This window comes from Cavia porcellus, unplaced genomic scaffold (assembly GCF_034190915.1).
Source record: "Cavia porcellus strain 051 isolate PalLab524CR breed Dunkin Hartley unplaced genomic scaffold, mCavPor4.1 scaffold_5, whole genome shotgun sequence".
In the NCBI taxonomy this organism is placed as follows: domain Eukaryota; kingdom Metazoa; phylum Chordata; class Mammalia; order Rodentia; family Caviidae; genus Cavia; species Cavia porcellus.
The window spans coordinates 27738070-27754176 of record NW_026947488.1 but is presented as its reverse complement, the minus strand read 5'-3'; the positions used below and the strand labels follow the sequence as shown (position 1 = coordinate 27754176).

The window sequence follows — 16107 nt, the reverse complement described above, 5'->3', positions numbered from 1 at the left end:
ATTTCAGGCTGGCTTTTAGTTTATTTTGTAGCCCAGGCTAGTCTCGAATTTGCAACCTCTTGAGTGCTGAGATTAACAGGCATGCACCACCACAGGGAGCTAGTTGCTGCACTCTTGCCCATACATCTTTGAAATCATTGTGTTCACCTATTTTAATATGCAGAACGGGTAGGAAGTTTTTGTGGACATGAAAGATTACTGTAAATATAGGGGTGCCACAGAAATTTAGGAAAGTCAAAAATAAAGGAACGCTGATCTTTCACGTTCCTGTGTGTGAAGACTGTGACTATTCATACCATTGTGTGAGATGTACCTCCCTAAAACTTTATTACTACATTGGCACATGACTTATCTGTCATTTTGGGGGAAGAAAATAAACTGAGGCTTTTTTTCACTGTGGATTTTGGTTTCATGAACTAAAAGGCATTGTATCCTGAGGAGCCTTGAAACAGACTTCAGACTAGAAAATTCCTGGTAGTTGATATCCTTTGACAGTTGCGTATTCTTTTGGTGGCTACAGTTCAGTGGGTTAACTGTACATAATTTTCATTTCTTGGTACTAGAGGTTGAACCTAACAGTGCTCTGCCACTGAGATACATTAAATTTTGAAACAAGGCCTCTCAGTTGCCCAGGCTGTGCTCAAACTTCAGATCCTCCTGCTTAAGTCTTTGTAGTAAATGGGGTTATAGGCACATACCACTGTCTATAAATTATGAGGACATGAGAATTTGGAGACAACAGTGGAGTCAAATTTAGCTTATTACTTCCAGTTAAGTCTTTTCTTGCCAGGAATGGTGGCACATGCTTGTAATCTCAGCTCTAGGGAGGCTGAGGCAAGAGGATCATTGCAAGTTTGAGATCACTTGGGCTACAAAAAATAAGCTCAAGGCTGGCCTGAACTGCACAGTGAGATTCTGTCTCGAATTCAGGACCTCAGGCTTGCCAGGCAGGTGCTGTGCCACTGAGCTAAATCCCCAGCCCTAATTAATTTCATAAAAGGAAATATAGCCAGATATGGTGGCACATTCCTGTAATCCCAGCATTCAGAAGACTGAAGCAGGATTGTCATGAGTTCGAGGCCAGCCGGAACTGTGTAGCAAAACTATGCCTCAAAAAACAGACATGTAGGGGTCTGGGGATTTAGCTCAGCGGCATAAGTGCCTGCCTTGAAAACAGGCAGTCCTGAGTTCGATCCCTGGTACTGATAAAAAGGAAAAAGACAAAAAAAAAAAAAAAAAAAAGCTATTTTCTTTTTTTTTTTTTTTTTGAACCAAAAATTGAACTCAGGACCTCATGTTTGCCAGGCAGGTATCGTGCTGCTGAGATATACTCCTGGCCCTAAAAGTTTCTTTTTTTTTTAAATTAATTAATTAGTTTTTTTAAATAGTTTCGGAGATCGAACTCATGACCGCCTGCTTGCAAGGCAGGTGCTTATGCCACTGAGTTAAATCCCCAGCCCTAAAGTTTCTTTTTTAAAAAATGGTATTTGGGATTGAGCCTAAAAGTCCCAGGCTTTCAGGGAGGGGGATGAGTTTCCAATTTTTTTTTTTTTTTTTTAGTACTGGAGATTAAACTCACGACCTCTGGGTTTGCCCAAGCAGGCATTTACACAGCTGAGCTAAACCCCCAGCTGCTAATTTTGAGACCAGTCTTGTTAAATCAGGAAGTTGCCCTGGGTTGGTTTTTTTTTTTTTTTTCCCACTTTTGCATAGATTTTATTCCTGATGCCTGACAGATTCCTTCCACCCCTGAAATGAGTAAATAGGCTGCTCTGGGAAGCCTGGACCACTCTGGCCACTTGGGGAGGGAGCAAAGGAAGAGGCAGGTGGGGCGGAAGGCTGTGTGGTTCCCATCCGCTTCTTCTTGAGACAAGGATGCTGTCCCTTACTCCTCTCAGGCACCTGATCCCTTCCAGAAAGAAAAAGAAAGAAAAAACCCTCCAGCACTGAGCTGGCTCTGAGGGGGAAGGAAGGGACTACAGTTCAGGGCCTCAGGTGAAGGCGTGGTGGGCCAGGGTCACTGTTTCTGCTGCAGTGCTTCCTTCCTGGCGGGGTTCTGCAGCAGCTGCATGTCCATCTCATCCGCCAGCAGCTGGCTCGTAGCGGACTACAGAGCCTTGGATGAAGCAGTTCTTCACGGACAGCATGTGAGGGTATTTCTCGGGGTCCGTGACACTGATGTCAGCTTGATGTTGAGATGCTGGTCCACAAAATGGAGAGTTCCGCAGATGCTCAGGTCATTCTTCAGTTCCACGACCACATCCTTGACCACAAGGGACTTGAAAAAGGAGTCCCCGGGTTGGTTTTGAACTTGTGAGTCTCCTGCCTCAGCCTCCTGGAGTTCTGGGGTTACAAGCATGTACCACTGTGCCCTGCATTCTCTCAGTATTTGATGGCACATGGTGGTGTGGCAATGTAAGCTGTAATGTGCAGTAATCACAGCTTTTTTGATTGTAGTGTATTTACATAAATGCAGATTTGGAACTAAGCCTCACCAGATTATCTGAGAAGGTTGGGAAGGATTTATAAATATAGTAAGACAGATTTATTTATTGTGTGAAGGAGCACCAAGCTGTTTTAAGGAAAGGATCTCTGTGGATTCGCCAGATAGTCCTGGTTACATGGGAATTCTGAATTTTAGGGAAATTGGGCATACATTCCATGCCAGTTAAATATTAAAACATGACAGACTGATTCAGATACCATAGAGTGAAGGGGAAACAAGGCTTTATATTTTTCTTTTCTGTTTTTTTGAGGCAGAATCTTACTTAGTAGTTCAGACTGTCCTTAAGTGAACTCACAATAGCCCAGCTGCCCTTTAACTCTCGGGAATCCTTCTGCCTCAGCCTCTCAAGTACTGCATTATGAAAAAAAAACTTTTAGGGGAAAGGTATGTCTGAACAGACATATAAATTTTTCCTTACTGAAAAAAGTTCTTATAAGGGCTGGGGATTTAGCTCAGCGGCATAAGCGCCTGCCTTGCAAGCAGGCAGTCGTGAGTTCGATCCCTGGTACCAATAAAAACGAAAAAAAGACAAAAAATTTAAAAAAAAAGTTCTTATAACTGGTAGACAAGTATGGTTTAGTGAGAAAAGTTCCTCTGGTTGGTTTTCTTAAAGTTGGATTCCACTGTATAGGTGACTTAAATTGTGGCATTAACCAATCGCTTAATACTGAGTTATACATGAGAATATTTTTTGCTTATGGCCTAGAATTGAAGAATGTTTAAAAAGTAAATATTAGCTATGTCAACTTTGGAATGTAACTTTATGTTATTCTTGTTGGTTTGTTTCCTCTTTATGTAAACTGTATTAAGCAAGTAAAATGTGCACATTAATATACAGCTCAAGCCAGGTATGGTGCTGCATGCCTGTAATCCCAGCAGTTGGGAGATAGAGGCCGGAAGATCATTGCAAGTTCGAGACCAGCCTGGACTACAATGTGAGCTCAAGGCCAGCCTAAACTGCATAGCAAGATCCTGTCTCAAAAAAAAGAAAGAAAAAGAAAAAAAATATATATATACACACATGTATGTACATATGTATGTATCTCAATAAATTTTCACAAAGTGATCATATCTAAATCGTATGTAGGTACTGTGCTCATCAAGATATAAAACATTTGTTAAGGAGAAAGTTGTGTATTTCCTTCCCTTTCTGACAAAAAAGATATTTTTTATGCCAATTTTATTGTGAAATATAGTATTTTTTCCCTTTTTTTAAATTCAGCTTTTTTTTTTTTTTTAAATGTATGGTAGCTTCCAATTACCAAGTTATCTAAGTGATGATAGTAAACTGACTAGAGTGATAGTTGTGTAGTGACCAGTAGATGCCAGTTTATAGCTGCACAAAAAGTGGGTCACTTAAACTCTCAGTAGCCTCTGGGGGCAGAATGAGTGATCACACAAACAACAAGAAATTTTTGGAAAGGTGCACATGTCTTAAGAGGGAAGCTGTGTGATTTTTCAATTCTAATGCAAAATTTAAATTTTTATCATTTGAACTGATAAGCACTTTTTAGATCATTGTAAAATGCTAAAACCAACAAAATGCTAGTCTTGTGAAGGAAGGTTTCTTGAACACCATTTTTATTCTTATGACAAGTGGACACTTCTAGTATCAGAAGAAAATGATGCGTACATAATGTCATGTGCTTGCCAAAAGTGGTTGCCAAAGTCTACCAACTTTGGGGAGCTTCAGGGTTCTTTTAGGGGAATGTAAGGGAGATGATTTTTATTATTTTAGTTTTCAAACAAAGTAAAATTCATTATTTGCTGAATACACTTGTATGGTAGACTGTTAATTTATATACATTATAGTGGTTATATCTGCTGCATATCTATGGCCCAGATAAAGCCCATAGATTGATTTCTCCTAAAAATGCAACAGTTATGTTGCTAGATTATTTTATTTTGTTTGTACTTTGTTTTTTGGGAATTGGCATTTTAAAATCAGGGTTTTCTCCCCTTTGGTCTTTTTGAGACAGAGTCTTGCTATGCATTTCAGGCTGGCCTTGCGCTTACTTTGTAGCCCAGGCTGCTCTTGAACAACTTAAAAGGCAATATGTATTTATTTATTTTGGTACTGGGAATCCAACTCATGACCTCACCTTTAACAGGCAAGAGCTTGAGCCACTGAGCCAACTCCCCAGCCCTTAAAGTCAGTATTTAAACTGAAGAAATTGTGTTTTATTTAATGAAGTTGAAAGTGACTCCTGTGTACATCGTGACCTTAACAGTGTTGATACTGTAAGTGAAGTTCACTGTCCTCTCTATGCTAAATTTATTGGTGTTTTATGGTTCTCTGTGTGTGGCAGGTCCTGGGGATTGAACCTAGGGGTACTGAACTATGGACCCATACTCCCAGCATTTTAAAACTTTGTTTTGAGACAGGGTCTTACTCAGTTACTCAGATCAGCCTCACACTTGGGATCCTGCTGCCTCAGCCTCCCAAGTAGCTAATAGAGGCATGTGCCACTGTGCTTACGTACATGTATGTCTTTTTGTTGGGTATATAAGTAGGAATAGAATTAGAACTAGAGTGTGCTATTGATCAGCTCACTGCTACTGTCAAAAAGTTTTCTAGTGGTTGCACACACCTGTAATTCCAGCATTGTGAAAATCTGAGGCAGGAAGGTCATCAGAAGGAAGGCTTCAAGCCAAGCCTGAGCATTTTAGCAACTTAGCTAAATTCGATTTAGACTGTCTCTCAAAAAATAAATAAAAGGGCTTGGAATATAGATCAGTGCCCAGACCGTGGCTTCTATAGAAGAAAACAAAACTCAAAAACTCCAAAATGTTTTTTAGAGCAGGATATGGTAGCACTCGTCTGTAATCCTAATTACTTGGGAGGTTGAGGCAAAGGAGTCAAAAGTTTGAGGCTAATGCGGGCAGTTTAGGGCCAGCCTAGGCTACATTGTGAAACCTTGTCTGAACCCCCTCAGATTGGTCTATAGTTCCATAATAAAGCCACTTCTCTTGTGTAGGGCATTGTGGTGCACACCTGTACCACAGCATCTGGGAAGATGGCAGATCACAAATTCAAGTCCATCCTAGGTAACTTAGGTAATTTAAGTAATCTGGGTAACTTTGAGGTAAGGTGCCACCTCAAAATTAAAAAAAAAAAAAAAAAAAAAAAAAAAAAAAAAAGGCTGGGGATGTAGCTCAAAGTGAAGGAAGGCTCTCCTTGGGTTCAATTTCAGGGTAGCTGCTGCTGTTGGTGCTGCTGCTGCTGCTGCTAGTCATAATAATAGTGGTAAATAAGAAATAGAAGAGGCAGCAAGCATTTAACTGTTTTTTCAGTACTGAGGGTTGAAACCCTCACTGAGCTACATTCCTAGCCCCTGTCTTTTTTTTTTTTGAGGAAGGGTTTTGCTAAATCAGTATTGCCCCAGGATGGTGAACTTCTGTTGTTGTTTTGGGATTTTTTATTTTTTATTTTTGGTTCTGCTGGTAAAACTTAAGGCCTTGTGCTTGCCAGGCAGGTGCTTGTGCTGCTAATCTAAATCCCTGGCCCTGTTTTTTTTTTTTTTTGTCTTTTTCATTTTTATCCGTACTGAGGATCGAATTCATGACCGCCTGCTTGCAAGGCAGGTGCTTATGCCGCTAAGCTAAGTCCCCAGCCCCCGCTGTTTTGTTTTTTGAGACTGGGTCTTGTTATGTAGTTGAGGCTAGCATTGAACTCATTTACATAGTCCATCCTGGGTTCAAACTCATGTGATCCTCCTTCCTTAGCCTCCTAAGTGCTGGGATTACAGGTGTGTGCCACCACATCTATCTGGCTATTTGTATACAATTTTGTATACCTTCATATGCATGTAAATAACACAAATGTATAGTTTTGTGAAAACAATTATACTATGTTTATTATTTTGCAGTCTTTATAATTTCCAGTCAGATGGGAAGTACACAAAACTATTCTATCAGCTCTTTAAACAACTGCAAAGGCATTTATCTTTTGTTAAGTATCTTGGAACAGATTTTATGAATGGCAGCAACATTTAGTATTGCTCAGTGTTAGTGAGATGCTTATAAGTAATCATACCTCTCATTTCAGAATTTTCCATACCCACTGAAAAAATAAAAATAAAAAGCAGGTATGTGATGGGCTATTTCATAAGGTTGCCAAGAATCATTCAAATCTTTTTCCCTCAGAAAGTGCAGAGTCATGTGTTTTGAAGCATTTACCTCTGAAGATGTACTTGTTACCTGTGGTTATAGAAGATGATGTTTCTCTAGCTGACAGCAGAAAAAAGAATTATTGAAACCATGAAGTTCTGTGCTGGCCCTGTATTAGAAATGAAAATAGGTACTTTTCTATTTGATTAGAGCGAAAGAAAAACTTTAGGCGCATCAAGGTCTGCATAGAAGGCTTGCCAATTTTTAGCTTATTATACGTTACCATATATGTTTTGGTTACCGTAAACTAATACACAAGACAGGTTATTACTTTTTGTTTGCTTGTTTATGTATTTGATTTTTTTAAAAGTTTTTTGAGACAGGGTCTTGATATGTAGTTTACACTGGCTTTGCATTTACCATATGACCAAGGCTGGCCTCAAACTCACAGTGATCTATTGATTTCCTGCCTCAGTCTCTCAAGTGCTGGAGCTTATAGGTGTTTGTCACCATACCTGGCCTGTTTTTATGTTTTAAGACAGGATCTTGTTCAATTGCCCAGGCAGGACTTACATTTTTAATACTCCTGCTTCTGCCTCCCAAAGTGCTGGAAATACAAGAACGCCTTCACCTTACCTGGTTTAAGATCTTAACTTTTAATGATCCACTCAGTGATTTCCCATGCCGTTAATATTTTTTTCAGAAGGAAAGAGGAATTGTATTGCCATGATGGGATAAATTCAGGGAGAGACTACTTAATGCTAACTGAAGTAAGATGGAGGAGAGATTGATGTCTGATTAATTGCATTACTGTGATTGGTTCTAATTTTAACCTGAAGAAACATCTTTCATTTGATTTTGTTTTACTTGTCTCATAATACTGTGCTCTCTTGGTAACCAAGTGTCCCCTCTTCATATCATATGTTTGTTATATTCCCAGGACTTCCCTGATTTCCAAAATACTATACCACTTTTTTTTTTTTGGTGTGTGTATATGGTACTAGGGCTTGAACCCAGGGCCTTTACACTGAGATACATCCCCAGCCCTCTTTATTTACTTACTTATTTAGGTACTGAGGATCAAACTCACAATCTTGTGCTTGCCAGGCAGGCACTTAAGCCACTGAGCTAAATCCCTGGCTCACCATACCACTTTTTTTCTTTTTCTTTCTCTCTTTCTTTCTTTCTTTTTTTTTTTTTTTTTTTTTTTTGTTCTGAGGATTGAACCCACGACATAGCACTTGCTAGGCAGGCGCTTATGCCTCTGAGCTAAATCCCCAGTCCTACCATACCACTTTTGTCATAAGCCATTCTTATGGCTTGTGTCTAGATGTGTCCCCAAAGCCTAATATAGTCACAGGTGAGGACTTTTTCAGAGGTGATTGAATCCTGAATTTGTGATGCTAGGATTAAGGATGTGTGATTGATTAGTAAATCAGTCCACTGATTAGTTTGACACTGCCCTAATCCTGATAGCCTAGATAGAATATAAAAAGGGGCAGAAAGAAGTGCTAAGGTTGCTTATTACTTCCCTTGTCTCTCTGCTATCTTCTGCCCTGCTGTGAAGTATTTTTCCTGTGTGCCATGCTGTCCTGCTATGGAGTCAGCCAGTTACGGAATGAAACCTCTACAGGCTATGAGCTAAGTAAACCTTTCCCCCCTTTAACTTTAGATGTTTCGTATTTTGCCTCAGCATTGAGAGAAAACTAAAACAGCCATCAAAATATCCTAAAAAGTATAACTTGTTTTTTGAGATGGTCTCTACATAGTTTAATCTGGCCTTGAACTTGTTGCATCTTTCTGACTCGGTTTGAGTGCTGAGATTACAGTCGCCACCATGCCCAACCTAAAAAAAGTATAACTTTTCAACATTTGAACTAGTTCATTTGACTATGGTATGAAGTTATCTATCATCTCATGAATGTTTTCTTTGTATAGGAAATAATCACTGATTTTAGCTTACCAGTATCTATGTGTCTTCCTCATAGGGAGAAAATTCCTCTAATGATTTAAGTAGAGGCTAAATTAAGGCCCTGCATAGAGAAAAAGTTAAATCAGTGTTAGGAAAAAAAGAGAAAAAACAAAGATGTGAGCTCACTAAGGTGGTTTAATTAGAACAAACCTGAGAGAGACTACTCTGGCACTTAGACCAGACCAGCAACTCTTGTATAGGGTGTGAGGTCTTTTGTAGGGTCATGAGTATAAAATTGGGACTGTGAAAGGAAGAGTTCAAAATGAGGCTTTCAAGGGGGGAGTTCAGTGAAAAGGAGCTGTAGCTACATGCCAAGAAGGAGGCTTGAGAAAGTACTGGGACTACTGGTTATGTGCCAGGAGCAAGGTTGAAGAATATGATGGGAGTTACGGGCTGTAGCCAGGGTTACTGGGTCTTATTAACCCATATTATACATCAGTAGCAGGTATAAAAGCTTAGCAGGATGGAAGAGGCATAAAGTGCCCTTTAGTCAGCCTAGGATGGCAGCAGTCAGACTCTGTCACTCAGTTAAGAAGTTTCTTAGGTAGGAAAGAAAAAATACTTATATCTTACATTCTGTTTATTCAGCATTATATACTCATTCACACTTACTAAGAATGATACTACCTTGTTGTTTGTTTTGTTTCGTTGTTTGAGACAGGGTCTCACTATGGTAATGCAGGCTGCCTTTAAACCCACTGTGTAGCCCAAGATGGCCTTAAACTCATGGTGATCCTCTTGCCTTAGCCTCCCGAGTGCTGGGATAACAAGTGTATGCCACCATGTCCAGCAGTACTGCTTTGGTGGGTTTTTGTTGTGGTGGTTTTTTTTTTTTTTTTTTTTTTTTTTTAAATTTAAAGAGAAAAAAACAAAAAAAAATGGAGAAAAAAAGGGTAGAAATAATACAGAATTATAGAAAAATAAACAGTAAGAAGTCACTAGTTGATAAGTTACATATTATCATCTTAGAAATAGTTGTTCAGGTTACAAAATTAAAGCATATAAAGTGACATTCAAATAGTGACACTGCCAACAGTTCTGCTCAATGATCCAACAAAAACCTAGTAATATGATTATCAGTCCTACACACTTGTTTTTTATTTTTATTTTTATTTATTTATTTTTTTGTCTTTTTCCTTTTTATTAGTACCGGGGATCGAACTCACGACTGCCTGCTTGCAAGGCAGGCGCTTATGCCACTGAGCTAAAGCCCCAGCCCCTAGCCCCTGTTTTTTTATCTTAGGATAAGATTAAACATATCAAAACAGAACAAAACAGTTCATAAAGAAACAATTTAAAGAAATACAGATTTCAAAGCAAGTCCATGGAGATCTTCACTGTCAATCTTATTGTCTCTAGTTTTCTTCCAAATAGTTGTCCCCATCTTCACATACATTGAATACATACTGCATATTACAGAACTAATCAAATCATTACAGGATGATGAAGGCTTTTTAGGTCTTTAAGATCTGACATTGGGGAAGTCAATAATGACTACATAGTATCTCTCATTCTGTTCATAGTAGCTGTCCTTATCTTCATGTATGCTGAAATTGAACTTAAGAGACTAGACTAATATCACTCTGAACAGTAAATAATAGTATTACTAAATTTTATAATGTTACAGAATTTTCATTGGGTTTCTTAGTATCTCTTCTTCAGAGTGTGGTTGTTTTTTAAAACAAGGCCTCATTAAGTGTTTGGGTGGGACTTGAAAAAAAATTTTTTTTTTTTTAATCGCTACCAGGGATCGAACTCACGACTGCCTGCTTGCAAGGCAGGCACTTATGCCGCTGAGCTAAATCCCCAGCCCCCGGGACTTGAAATTTTGATCTACCTGCCTCAGCCTTCCTAGGTGCTGGGATGATAGGCATGAACCATCATTAATATGAAGCCCTGATTGTTAGAGAGCAGTGAACCTCTTTTACTAGTGTTAATATTCTTAAGAACTGGTGTGGTGAGGCCCACTTTTATAGTTCTAGCATTCTGGGAGGCTGAGGTAGAATTAAAAGTTGGCCAGTGGGTATGGTGGTGCATGCCTGTAATACTAGTACTCAGGAGGCTAAGGCAATAGGATTGCTGCTAGTTTGAGGCCAGCCTGGGCTACGAAGTGAGTTGAAGACCAGCCTGATCTGCATAGTGAGACCCTGTCTCAAAACGACCAAAAAAAAATTTTTTTTCGGAGCCTACTTTGGATGACATAGTGAGATCCAATCTCAAAATTTATGAACTTTTTAAAAAAAGACTAGTGAGGTATAGTCCAGTGAAAAAGCCTGGGTTCAATTTCTTCTACAGTACTGCAAAAACAAACAAACCCCAAACAAAACAGTTATAAATTAGATAGTTTGAGAAGTGGTTAATGAGAACCAATTTGCTTTTCATTTTTTTGAAGTTTTTTTTTTTTTTCCCTTTTTTAAACAGGGTCTTGCTTTGTAGTTTATGCTGTTCCTGAACTCAAAGCTCACAGAGATTCTCCTGCTCCAGTCTTCTTGAATTACTGGGCTGCACCACCACCTCAGGCCCATCTAAGCTGGCTTTGAATTTGTGAACAGAAGTGATACTTTTGCCTCAGTCTCCTGAGTAGGTACAAGCGTGGGCTACCATACCAGCTTGATAGCTGTAGTTGTAATTAGGAATATCACACCTTAATAAAAAATTTAACAGTATTGTTAGAGCAACTTCAAATTGTTGTATTTGTTTTAGGGGCTGAAAGACATATTTTGTCATCCTTTAAATGGCATTGATCTTCATCTAGGTAAGATGAAAATGCTGAGCTGGGCTTGCTGGAACTGCAGCTAGCATGGTTCTAACTTCATAGAATGGGTGCACCAAACCAGGTGTTTTACTTTAACTGTAGCTGAACCATCTGTGGGAGCAGGTGGACAGATTCTGTGTCATCAGGAAAACACAGCTGGTGAGACTTAGGAGAGGAGTTATTGATTGCTTTTCCAGCTCTTTCTAACCACATATACCTAAGTACAGCTTTTACCTTGACACAAAATGTTAATTCTGGTTAGAGTAGTAAGTGCAAAAGTGAAAAAGGAAGCTAGAATTTTGGCTACTTTGTGGGTTTGGTTTTTTTCTTCTTTTTGACTCTGAAAAAATACAGGTTTTATTGTTAAAGTGTAGCTTCAATTTTAAAAAAAGTTACTTAATGGTATTTTCAGCTCATGATATTAATTTATCTGATAGAGTTCCTTGTAAGTAGATTACACACACACATGCACACACGCATGCACGTGAGACATGCAAACTTTTTTCTTTGGAGACCAGACAGCAAAAGGGCCTTTAGTTAGGCAACTAGAACAAAATAAATATCATAGCTCCCAGGCACTAAACTGTAGAATCGCAGCAAGTTTGAGACTAATGTGACCTACAAAGTGAATTTAAGGCAAGCCTAAATTACACAGCAAGACCCTGTCTCGACCAACCAACCAACTCTACTTTATTTTATTTTATTTTTTTTTCCGTTTTTATCGGTTCGAGGGATCGAACTCACGACTACCTGCTTGCAAGACAGGCGCTTATACCGCTGAGCTAAATCCCCAGCCCCAACTCTACTTTATTGAGAAAGAAAGTAGATACATATTGCGTATTCTGGGAGGACCTACAGTATTATGTCACCTATGATGTTGTTAAAAATGCAGAATCTTTTTTTTTTTTTTTTTGACACTGGAGATTGAACTCACAATTGCACACTTGCAAGGCAGGTGCTTATATCGCTGAGCTGAATTCCCAGCCCAAAAAATGCAGAATCTTGTTGGGCATGGTGTCATATGCCTGTAATCCCACCACTCGGGAGGCTGAGGCAGGAGAGTTCGAGGCCAGCCTGAACTGCATAGTGAGATCCTGTCTCAAAAAGACAGAAAAAAAAAAACAAAAAAGGAGAATCTTGGCCATGTGTGGTGGTACATGCCTGTAATCCCAACACTCAGGAGGGAGAGGCAGGAGAATTGTGGCAAGTTTGAGGCCAGCCTGGGCTACATAATGAGTTCAAGACCATCCTGCACTACAAAGCCCTCACTGAGGCTCTGGTTTTTTAAAAATGCATAATCTTGGGCTTTGGCCAGATTTACTTAATTTGCTGGGGAGTTTTTTTGGTCATACTGAGGATTGAACCCAGTACCTTCACACTGAGCTACATCCCCAATCCTTTTAAAAATCTTTGTGAGACAAGATCTTGCTAAACCAATAAATTGGTCAGGCTGGGTCTGAATTTGCAATCCTTACATTTTATCACCTTGGGAGTGCTTGAGATTACAGGCCACTTTACCACACTTGGTTTAATTTGCATTTTAATAAGATTTCCCAGGTGATTCACATACACACTAAATGTTGAGATATAGTGGCTTAAACTGTAGACTTAATAAATAAATTAATATGATGAATTCTTATTTTCCAAAAGCATTTGAAGAAGTGGGGTTAGTTTGGATGTGGGTGAAGTCTTACCTCATTGGACTCACCCTCAGTGTAATGAGGAAATAGCTACTAATAAGCAAACAGTATATGCTAAAATCCAGTTGGAAATAAATACTTTGAAGAAAAATAAAGCAAATGAAGGAATGGGACTGCTTTGCAGTTTAAGTGCTAAATTTTAATTTTTTTCAAAACTAAATCACTCTGCCGTGTGTGTGACACACACACAGGATTGACTACAGGTCTGACAGGTACTAGGAGGATGCTGACCAATGAACTGAGCTGCAGCCCCAGCCCATTTTATTACTTTTTGAGACAGAGCCTTGCTAAATTATTTAAGCTGGTCTCAAACGTGATTCTTTCCTCTCTCATCCTCCTGAGTAACTGGAATTACAGGTGAACACAATGCTCAGTTTATGTCTTCATGTTTTTTATGATTGCTATTTGTCTCAGATTAGGTATTAGAGCAGAACTCTGGGGTTTTTGTTGTTGTGTTTTGAGACAGGGTCTTGCACTGAATTCATCATATAGTCTAGGCTAGCCTTCAGTTACTTCCTAAAGTTTGGGATTATACGCATGGGCTGTACGTACCTGGCAGACCTGTTTTAAGGGCACAGATGTACAGGTATTTTATTTATTTATTTATTTGTTGTCTTGGAGGTTGAATCCAGGGTCTGCACGCTGAGTTACATCTCCAACCTTCATTTGTGTGTTTTGAGACAGAGTCTCACTATGTACTGAAGGTCAGTCTTGAACTGTGTAGCCTAGGTTGGCCTTGAATTTGCAGATACTTCTGGCCTTGAATTCACAGTGAGTGTTCTTTCAACCTTAGCTTCCCAAGAGCTGGAATTATAGATTTGGGCCACCATGCCTTCACTCTTCCACCCCTCTTTTAAAAAAAAAAAATATTTTTAGACAGCGTTTTACTAAATCGCCAAGGCTGGGCTTGAATTTTTTATTTTTATTTTTCTATTTTTTGTACCAGGGATTGAACTTACAACTGTGTGCTTGCAAGGCAGGCGCTTATGCTGCTGAGCTAAATCCCCAGCCTGGGCTTGAATTTTTGATATACCTGCATCAGTGTCCCAGAGTGTGGGGATTATAGGTGTTTACCACTATTCCTGGCTTAGTTTTCAGAGAGCTGTATATAACCCAATGCCTGGTACTTAGTTGACATTTGATAAAATTGAAATGTCTCCTAATCTCTTTATTTTTTTTTTTAAATTAAGAAAATTAAAGCCAGGTATGAATGCACATACCTCTAATACTAGCCTGGGCAGTTTAGTGATTTGACAGACTCTGTCTCCAAAAAAAAGGAAAAATAATCCTGGGTAAGTAGCTCAGTCTCAAAGCCCTGGGTTTGGGTTTAAGCTCCAAAACTTGGAGTGGGATATGGTGAGAGGGAAAGAAAGAAAAGCAAAACTGATTTATCATTGTGTGGGCTAAGAATTCTTAGGAAAGGAGGAAGGTGTGGAACCTAGGTGACTAGGTGACCTTTTTATATTCTTAGGGATTTTGTTGTTATTTTTGTTTTTGCCACAAGATCTCACTATATAGTTCAGGCTGACCTCGAGCTCACTTGCAGCAGTCCTTCTGCCTCACCCAACTCCTGGGATTACAGGTGTGCGCCACCATGCTGGGCCCCTCTGTTTTGTTTTTTTTTTCCCCTTTTTTTTATCGGTACCAGGGATCAAACTCACGACCACCTGCTTGCAAGGCAGGTGCTTATGCCGCTGAGCTAAATCTCCAACCCCTAGGGCCCTCTGTTTTTATAGAACTTGCCTAGTTGTTCATACTACACTCTTGTAAACAACCTTATTCACTGCCAAAAATTTTTTTTGCTGCAGATTTATTTATTTGGAAAAGAGTCTTGCCTGCAGCCCAGACTGGTCTTGAAAGAATGATCTTCCTGGCCCACCCTCTCAAGTAGCTGAGATTACAGATATGTGCCACTGTGGCTGCTTACTTCATTGCTTTTTTTTGTTTTGTTTTGTTTTTTATCTTTTTCCTTTTTATCGGTACCGGGGATCGAACTCACGACTGCCTGCTTGCAAGGCAGGTACTTAGCCCGCTGAGCTAAATCCCCAGCTCCACTTTTTTTTTTTTAACCTTATTCTTTGTTTATAGTTGAATAATATTGTATATATGGTTGATCTCATTACTCAAAAATACTTCATTTGAGAATTTGCCTGCCTTTCCTTTCAGCTGGAATTGCCATCTTCCAGTAATTTCCCAAAATAACAAACACAAAGGGAAGAGGAGGGGAACCTGGTATATGTTCGGTAGGCTTGTTAGAAAACATGGGGTCATACCTTTGGCCACATACATGCGAATCTACAAAAAGGTTGATATTGTAGACATCAAGAGAATGGGTACTGTGCAAAAAGGAATGCCACACAAATGTTACCATGGCAAAACAGGAAGAATATATGGTATTACCCAGTACGCTGTTGGCATTCTTGTAAACAAGCAAGGGCAGTATACTTGCCAGGAGGATTAATGTACGTAATTAAGCACATTAAACACTCAAAAGAGTCATGATAGTATCCTGAAATGTGTCAAGGAAAATGATTGGAAAAAGAAGGAAGCCAAAGAGAAAAGTGCCTGGGTTCAGCTAAAGTGCCACCCTGCCCCACCCAGAGAAGCACACTTTGTGAGAACCAATGGGAAGGAGTATGAGTTGTTGAAAACTATTCTCTGGGAATTCATGCATAAACTGGGGATGGAGCTCTGCCATTCAGTACCTAATTGGCGGTACCTAATTGGTGGAGCTCTGCCATTCAGTACCTAAGTGTTCTAGGACCTACTTAAAACTAAAAAATCATCCTGTATTGTAGGGATGATTTTCTTTTCTTTTTTTTTTTTTTTTTTTTTTGTCTTTTTCCTTTTTATCGGTACCGGGGATCGAACTCAAGACTGCCTGCTTGCAAGGCAGGCACTTATGCCGCTGAGCTAAATCCCCAGCCCCAAGGATGATTTTCTTAATTGAACAGGTGTGGTGCTTTTTACCTCAGAAACAAATATTTGGAGCAGATTTTCATTCTACCCTGTTAACTGTGTTAGCTCTTTAGTGTTTTTCTTGCTAAAAGATATTGCTACTGTA

The 16107-nt window shown here is 39.3% G+C and overlaps 1 protein-coding gene, 1 non-coding gene and 1 pseudogene across 6 annotated transcripts in view; 2 read left to right on the top strand and 1 right to left on the bottom strand.

Moving 5' to 3' along the window:
- The window catches only part of Cbfa2t2 (CBFA2/RUNX1 partner transcriptional co-repressor 2), a 144468-nt gene that overhangs the window by 16809 nt on the left and 111552 nt on the right, over window positions 1-16107 (top strand). Inside the window, exon 2 of one of the 5 annotated variants that reach the window (XM_063248509.1) lies at window positions 11010-11168. The exons of 3 other annotated variants lie outside the window; for them this stretch is intronic. The gene's annotated coding sequence lies outside the window, so the exon portion shown is untranslated. Of the gene's footprint in view, window positions 1-11009; window positions 11169-11324; window positions 11344-16107 lie in introns of those variants that run through there. One more of the 5 variants, XM_063248508.1, reaches the window with a different exon arrangement.
- On the top strand, window positions 255-358 carry LOC111756222 (small nucleolar RNA U13). Its single transcript, XR_002790696.1, has one exon. It is a non-coding gene; the product is annotated as a small nucleolar RNA U13 (small nucleolar RNA).
- On the bottom strand, window positions 2018-15332 carry LOC106027221 (U6 snRNA-associated Sm-like protein LSm2; annotated as a pseudogene).